Source organism: Meleagris gallopavo, chromosome 4, assembly GCF_000146605.3.
Source record: "Meleagris gallopavo isolate NT-WF06-2002-E0010 breed Aviagen turkey brand Nicholas breeding stock chromosome 4, Turkey_5.1, whole genome shotgun sequence".
Lineage (NCBI taxonomy): Eukaryota > Metazoa > Chordata > Aves > Galliformes > Phasianidae > Meleagris > Meleagris gallopavo.
Genome location: NC_015014.2, coordinates 31662695 through 31669962, shown reverse-complemented (window position 1 = coordinate 31669962; position 7268 = coordinate 31662695). Strand labels below are relative to the sequence as shown.

General features: G+C 34.2%; 1 long non-coding RNA gene across 1 annotated transcript in view; it reads right to left on the bottom strand.

The window, feature by feature from the left end:
* Positions 1-7268, bottom strand: part of LOC104910702 — a 110789-nt gene that overhangs the window by 7663 nt on the left and 95858 nt on the right. Inside the window, exons 15-16 of the long non-coding RNA XR_004159583.1 lie at positions 2717-6401; positions 1075-1179 (exon numbers count right to left, since the gene is read on the bottom strand). This is a non-coding gene — a long non-coding RNA (uncharacterized LOC104910702). The remainder of the gene's footprint in view (positions 1-1074; positions 1180-2716; positions 6402-7268) is intronic.

Genomic DNA, 7268 nt, shown 5'->3' with positions numbered 1-7268 from the left:
GTTTATCTTGCTCCACAGCTGCTGCTCTGAATAGTTTTTCTTGTATTCTTATAAATAGGCGACCAGAAATCATCTAAAAATAAGAATTTTAAAAGAATGTGGAAAGAAGTTTGAGTAAAGTGGAAAATACGTGGAACAGAGATAAATTTATAAATGTTTTGAGGATGCAACATTAAAGAGGTGTGGAGAAAGTGAAAATTGCCTCCTTAGAAATGATCCAGAGTGTAAAAGCAAATACTTGTGGTTTATAAGTTCTAAACAGGGAAAGGGGAGAAGATAAGTGATTTAAGTAGGATTGCCAGTGGGCAATTAGCTCTGATAATTGAAAATGGGCTACTACTTATCATTTTAAAAGCTGGATGGTCTTTTGGGTATGCTGACCTAGAGACTGACTCCATATCAACAGTACTGAGTGTCACAGAGTTAACTAGATCAATCTATGCCCGTGACAGGGGGGCAGTAGGTCCCTGGGCCCCCCCCGGCCCCACAAAATAGGAAAGAAAAGGGAAAAGGGATAGGGAGATGGGAACTGGGCTCAAGGAAGGAAAAAAAAATAGCGACAATGATCTATGGAGGAAAACTTATTTTACTAATTATGATATCGGGCTAATAAATAAAATAGGAGAGAGAGAGAGTTCCTGAGACTGAGTCAAACCTGAAAAGCTTGGTATGGCTAGGAAAGCACCCTCCAGAACACACTGCAAGGCAGTAAGAGACTGCTCCACCGGGAAGGGCCAGATCCCATGCCTTCTGCAATGTACAGGGACAGGAATTGGAGTATTAACCATTTAACTCCCAGTGCACTACATGATGTTATGATAGTGGATTCGGTGGAATACCGAAAACCAAAAATCACACAAAACCATGACAACGTTAAATATGGAACTAGTGTCCAGCTACTGAACCCAGAGTATTACTTTGTCGTGGAGTACCAATAACAAAGAAAAACAAAGACACAGACAAAGTGCAGATAAAATAATACATTCCTTTTTCACATAATCTAGCTTGGCTGTGAAATGCTGTGAATAATTGAGCAGTTGCTTCTGTCTCATTAAATTAGAGTACTGTATATACCTTTAAACTTTGCTTCTATTTAGAGGTTGCTGGCTTCCCCCAGCACTGCTTACAATCCGCCCAGTAGCTTTGTTGCATTCTTTTTCTGGGTTCATCAGGTGCTTCCTAGGATTTAAATGACAATGAGAACAAATCTCTCTCTACTACTAAGTTTTAGAACGCATTAAATGGCTGACAAATTCTTCTGAACACAATGAGTGCAAGACAGTAGCTGCTACAATAATGGGAGTATGTGGTGGAGAGTATTTAGGAAAGGATTACTAAATGACTTTGGAAGCTGACTTGTTAACAGGGAGAAGAGTGAAAAACATTTATAAGCATATTTGGTTCCTGATAGATGCACAAAGCCTCAACTTCTGGCAAAGACATAAGTGGAAATGGAGAGGAAAACTTCTCATATTTACAGAAGGTGCATAATTTTCAGATTCAGAAAGTTTGTTATTTTCAGTGCAACCAATTTTCCTCTTGAAATGCAGGTTATACCATTACATTTATTTCTGACTTCTTAGCCCTTGGCACCTATAATTCATTTTCCTGTCTAAAGAAATTGCCTCTATGGCCTCTATGCTGATAACTCAGGAAACATAATACTTCATGTCTAACTGTATCCTGTTTAGTCTGGATTTGTTCATGTTCACAAACAGATTTGAAATACAGCCTTGCAGAATATTCAGTAATAAACACACAAAATTGACAGGCAATAATTTCCTAGCTTTTATGAGAGATAACATATTTTGCAAAACTTTGCCACACTGTGTGATTGTGCCAATTTACCTCTCAGTAAGACAGAGTTATTCACATAGCAAGATAATAGAAGATGCTGCTATAAATCTTGCAGTATCTTGCAAATGTACAATTACTCTTCACAAGCACCCACATTGGGATTATATCTCATTATATCAAGTGCTATGAAAAACAAAAAAACTGGCTGTAATTAATAGGGTTGGAAACTTCAAGAAGAACAGATCTGCTGATGAAAAAAACACAAATGCTTTGAGTTTCAACTGGAATAACAACCCAAATGACTGAATGTTTATCTTAACCTCATCCAAAGTATGTAATAATCCTGAGAATGTAAAACTGGACTGAATCACTAGAATGGCCTTCCTTGCAAGATTTCCTCTACATCCCTTGTCTACATATTAGAAATGTGGCCAAAAGTTTTCCTTTGTCATGTTACAGTAGCACTTAGATTTCTGACAGTTTTTGGAAACCAGATTAATAGAATCTTAAAAAAAAAAAAAGAAAAGAAAGAAAGAAAGAAAGAAAAAACAAACAATTTTATACAGTGTAAGGTTAGAAAAAAGTCCATTTTGGTGAACACTTAAATAAGTTCCTGCTTTTTGAAACAGAATTCACTCATGAACTCCGAGACGTAAAACAGCATTGCCAGATTCCCTGTAACAAGCACTAACCAATTCTTTGAACATAAAACATTCCCACTCCCTCTGCTTGGAACCTTAAAATACATCACTGAATAATCAGTTCCCTTCCTTTAACACTGCAGTGTTCTGCAATTAGACTTTATCTGGGGATTACTCTACTTTCATTCTCAGAAGTGCATAAAGTACAGCAATTCCCTTTATTTTCTATTGTGAGAGAAAAAGGAGCCAAAAAGCAGAGTTGGGTAAATTCCACTTACCTACTTTTAATTTCAGCCTTCCCAGTGTCATTTGCCAGTCAGAACCTAGGTCAGGATTTCACACTTATTCAATGAAGTCACTTGTATTGAATCCTTGCAACCTTTAGTAACGTGTAAGACATAAAGCATGAAGGTATACATTCATTTTGAGTTAAATATGCAGTTCAAGCAGCCAAGAGAAGCACTGCTCTGCCTCACTTTCCACCCAGCTACCAAAATCTGCCTTCAAAATGTTCAAGGAATTTTACCCCACAAAAAGGTTGTGCAAATGGATTTAAAAAAAAAAAAAAATTGTCACAAACACATGATGAACCAGGGGAGATATAACAGCTATTTTGAGTTGGATGACAAGTTTCAGAGAAAAACTTCCTTTAAAAACAGACTATCGGATCATTCTTTCCCATTTGTGGTTGCATCAGCCTGCTTTTTTCCACAATGGAAAATAAGCAAGTGATATTCAACATCACATTTGGGCTTTCTGCTTCAAATACAGAAAACATCTTGCAGGTTATGAGGAGCAGCAGCATACCCTTAGAAGTGACCCTGCCAATGGTGGGAAATTCCAACTCGCTAATCTGTTCTCCTGTCTCAAACGGTTTGGTCTTCTGAATATTCCTCCCAGTTTCTTCTATCCAGCCTACAAATAGTCAACTTCTCTCTCTAAATAGTGCTTAGGATCTGAACTTCATGTCTATCTCCTATTAGAATTCCTACTTAATTCACTTTCATCCACTCACTTTAGTTTTGTACTTATTTCTGTTTAACACTATGTTTCTAGAAGAGAATTGAAATGCTTGCAGGTACTGTGGTAATATTTGCCCTTAGAAGATTACTGTTGTTTTATGTTTGGCACAAACACTGATAAGATATGCCAACACTTAATTTGTTCTTGAACCGTGTAGTGGGTGATTCGACTTTGATCACCCCTGACACACAAAAAAATAAAAGACTAACAAAAACAAACAAACAAAAAAACTACTGAACAATGTGAAATTTTGAAAGATTTCTGTTTTCTGAGCTCTCAGTTTTTTGTTCTCTGCAACTCAGAGCAGGATAAGAGGCATTTTATGCCATATCATTGTTTGTTCAGGAGACTCTCCATTTAGTTATGGGTGTATAAATGATAATGTATGCTTACCAAGAAATATACAACACCTAAATGCTGTTTTAAACTTTATATGAGTAGCAAGTTAACAACATAGAGCTTTGCTTGCAGATTAACTAAGAAAACTATTATCTGGATCTAATGAATTGCTCTTGCTTTCACTAAAATTGTGAAATAATGCAAACCAGAATAGAACTCTGACTGTACAACCATAAAATATATATTTTTTTCCACCAGAAACCGGAGTAGTTTAATGTGTTGATTTTTATGTCCTGCTAGAGTCCTTTCATAAAACCAGCCTGTAATTTGGAGGGTTTGGCTATCGTATTTAAAAGATAGCAGTATGCAGATAGTAAATTTGACCATTTTACGCTCTTTCCAGAGCTTAAAAATAATATTACAGCAAAAAGATCAAAACTCTGCTTGTTAATATATTTGCATAATTTTTAACATTAAGAAATTGCTTTGTTTTATCTTCTACTATGTTTTGTAGAGAACAAAGGTGAAGTAGAAAACACTTCTAGCACATGGCTGAGCCTTCTAATTCAACAAAGCACTTAAACGCAGAGCCAGATTGACCAGTCAGCATCAATTGAAATACCCAAGAGCAAAACTGAAGAGAAACAGTGATAATGTTACTAAGAATAAGGAAAAGGTTCTGAGAAAATAAATTAAACCCAAATCCCTAGAAACTCCCAGAAACCCTTAAAATATTTACTTTTTTTCATAGAATGGAGAAACAAACAAAGTTCTGGCTTTCTGAATGAATGCCAGAAAAGCTCCTGCCCTTTGCCAGAAAGTGAACTTACTGCAGTGAGAAAGGTGGCTTCAATAAGCCCAAGAAGAGAGCAATAAAACAACAAAATGATCATGAACAGCCTGTAGGTAGCAATTATAGCCATAAAATTGTTGCTATTTACTCACTCAGGTTTTTTTTAATAGCTGTCATGGCAAAAGAAATATGAAAGGGATGATGAGATGGTTTTGAGAAGTTTTAATTGTTTGAGAAGCTCATCATTTTCAAGAAAGCTGATTGAAAGCCCCCAAAGGACTTAATGGGAATTTTGATAAATGAGCAATCCAGCGTGTTTCCCAAGAAGACAATTTCATGTGCATGTAAAAAATATTGAGGTGGGGGAAAAAAAATCCTTTTATATTTTTCTGACTGTTGAATTTAGAAACATTTCTTGCACAGAAAAAAAAAAAATAACCCCACAGGAAAAAAAAAATCAGTAACTATGCAGCTCAATAATTGTACTAATGCATCAGTTTAGGCAAGTCACTGCTAATTTCTGATAATCACTACTGCCAATAGCTTCACTGGGCCAGGATAGCAAATATATTTTAAAATTATGACTGAAAATAATCATAAACTTTGTTTGATCAAGTGTTAGTGAAACTATAAAACCAAAGATCAGAATTAGTCATGTAAGTTTTGAGATCCAAAAAAGTTTAAGGAAACAAACTAAAAATATTTATCTAATACATGAAAACTCATACTTGGAATATAAAAAAACTCCTCTGATTATCTGCATAATTTCAGTATTTTTTAGCTTGATTTCATGACAATGCAGAAGACACAGATTAAATGGAAATTTCACGTTTAAACAAATGGTGATACTGTACAGGAGGAAGCTGTTAAATTACAAATTCTGGGAAAACACAAATTATGAAAAATTATATCAGAATAAAAACATTCATTTTGTAAAATTTAGTAATTTTTCCAATAATTTAGTTTATAATGTTGATAGATGCATAAACTTGAATGCAAAATAAATAAAAATCATTTCATAACTTAAGAAAATATTTTATCATGGGACCAAATCAAGAAAGCAAGACAATGAAATTTTCTCTTATTGGAAATGATCTTACAACTAATAACATTCTGTGACATCTGTTCCTTTAGGTAAGACTACTTATTCTGAAAAAATTGTTCTATAATTTTGTTTGATCTAAACTGCTCTTTAATAAATGTTGCAATAAGAATTTGATTGTGAAATAAAAATGTCATATAGAAATTTTAAAATGTTCTTATGATGCACTATATCAAAGATAGGACGTATACTTTGAAAATCAGATGTTTTTGAATACAAAATTATTTCTACTTAAAATTCAGAATATTCAATATGCTCTATGTATGTCAACTTCTCAGTTAAAGATGGGATTTTTAGAGGCTAATTATTATTGTTAGTTTCTAACTTACTGAAATGAAATTATGAAAATTGTAACTTTGTAACTAAGGAACTGGTTAAAGTTTTTATTATAATTGTCTTGTTGAAGATGAGCCAACCATTTAGTATACACATAACAACATACTGTGTGAAATGCATTATGTTTAGATGTTTCCTGGAGAGCTAAATCATTCAAAAATTATTTGATTGAATGAAGTCACCAATAGTTATTTTTCTGTGACTACAGAAGTGACAGTAAACTTCTTGTAAAATAGAATTCTTAACTTCGTATTTTCTTTCAATAATAATTCAATCTAGTTTTCCTTTGTTGAGATATGGATGCAAGATGGCAGCATTGCAGTTCCTTTATATTTGCTGTGGAAATTTCTGTTCTTCAGGGGACCTGAAACTAAAAAGAACAATTTAAACATAACCATTGACTGAAACTGATGGGAACGTTTACTTCAAAACAATCCAAGTTCCTTCTGAAATATTTTTTATAACATCTCATTGACTTGGTACGTTGATTTGTCTTGGAATGAAAATATCTTCTCTGACCACACTGTGGGCACACAAGCCATAAGAACTTAAATGTGAAGAGCTATCCATAAAATTGCTGCATGAATTTAGAGTCAGAATAAATTAAACACAGTACCAAGGCTACCATAAAATACCAAGCCCAAGAAAGACCTGCATTTGAGTGAAAAAGTATCTATGCAATTCCTTCATTTTTCTGTCCTTCAAGGCAGAAGGGCTCAAGGACTTCCAGGCTTCTGCTTTCCATTCCTACTTAACTTGCTATGACTAAGATAGTGACTTAAACAGAATGAACATATCTTGTTACTTCACATAGCCATTTTAAAGGAGTAATCTTGTGGTTTTGCGCAGAGGTGCTAGGAAATAGATGGTTGAACTTTTTCTAAAGATAAAGTAGTATGTAAAAATATTATACATTTGGATTGTGCTTGGCTGAAAAAGTAAATGAAGTTCCAAGGTTTATTAAAAAAAATGGGGAAAATTCTTCCTGTAGCAATTTCAATTTAGAATTTGATGACACAATAGAAGGATTAATAAATGGAACAGTGATTCCCATAGTCAGAAGCTTTCTGTGCCAGAGAAACTGAATGCTTTGCTAGTGGGAAGAGACTGAGAGGAGACAAAGAATACAGTGCAAAGTCCATTTTTAGTGGTTTTTTTAAGATATTTTTGCTCATTACCACCTGGATAATGACATGAAAAACTATTCTTAATTAGTTTAATTAGGAACTAGTTTAGA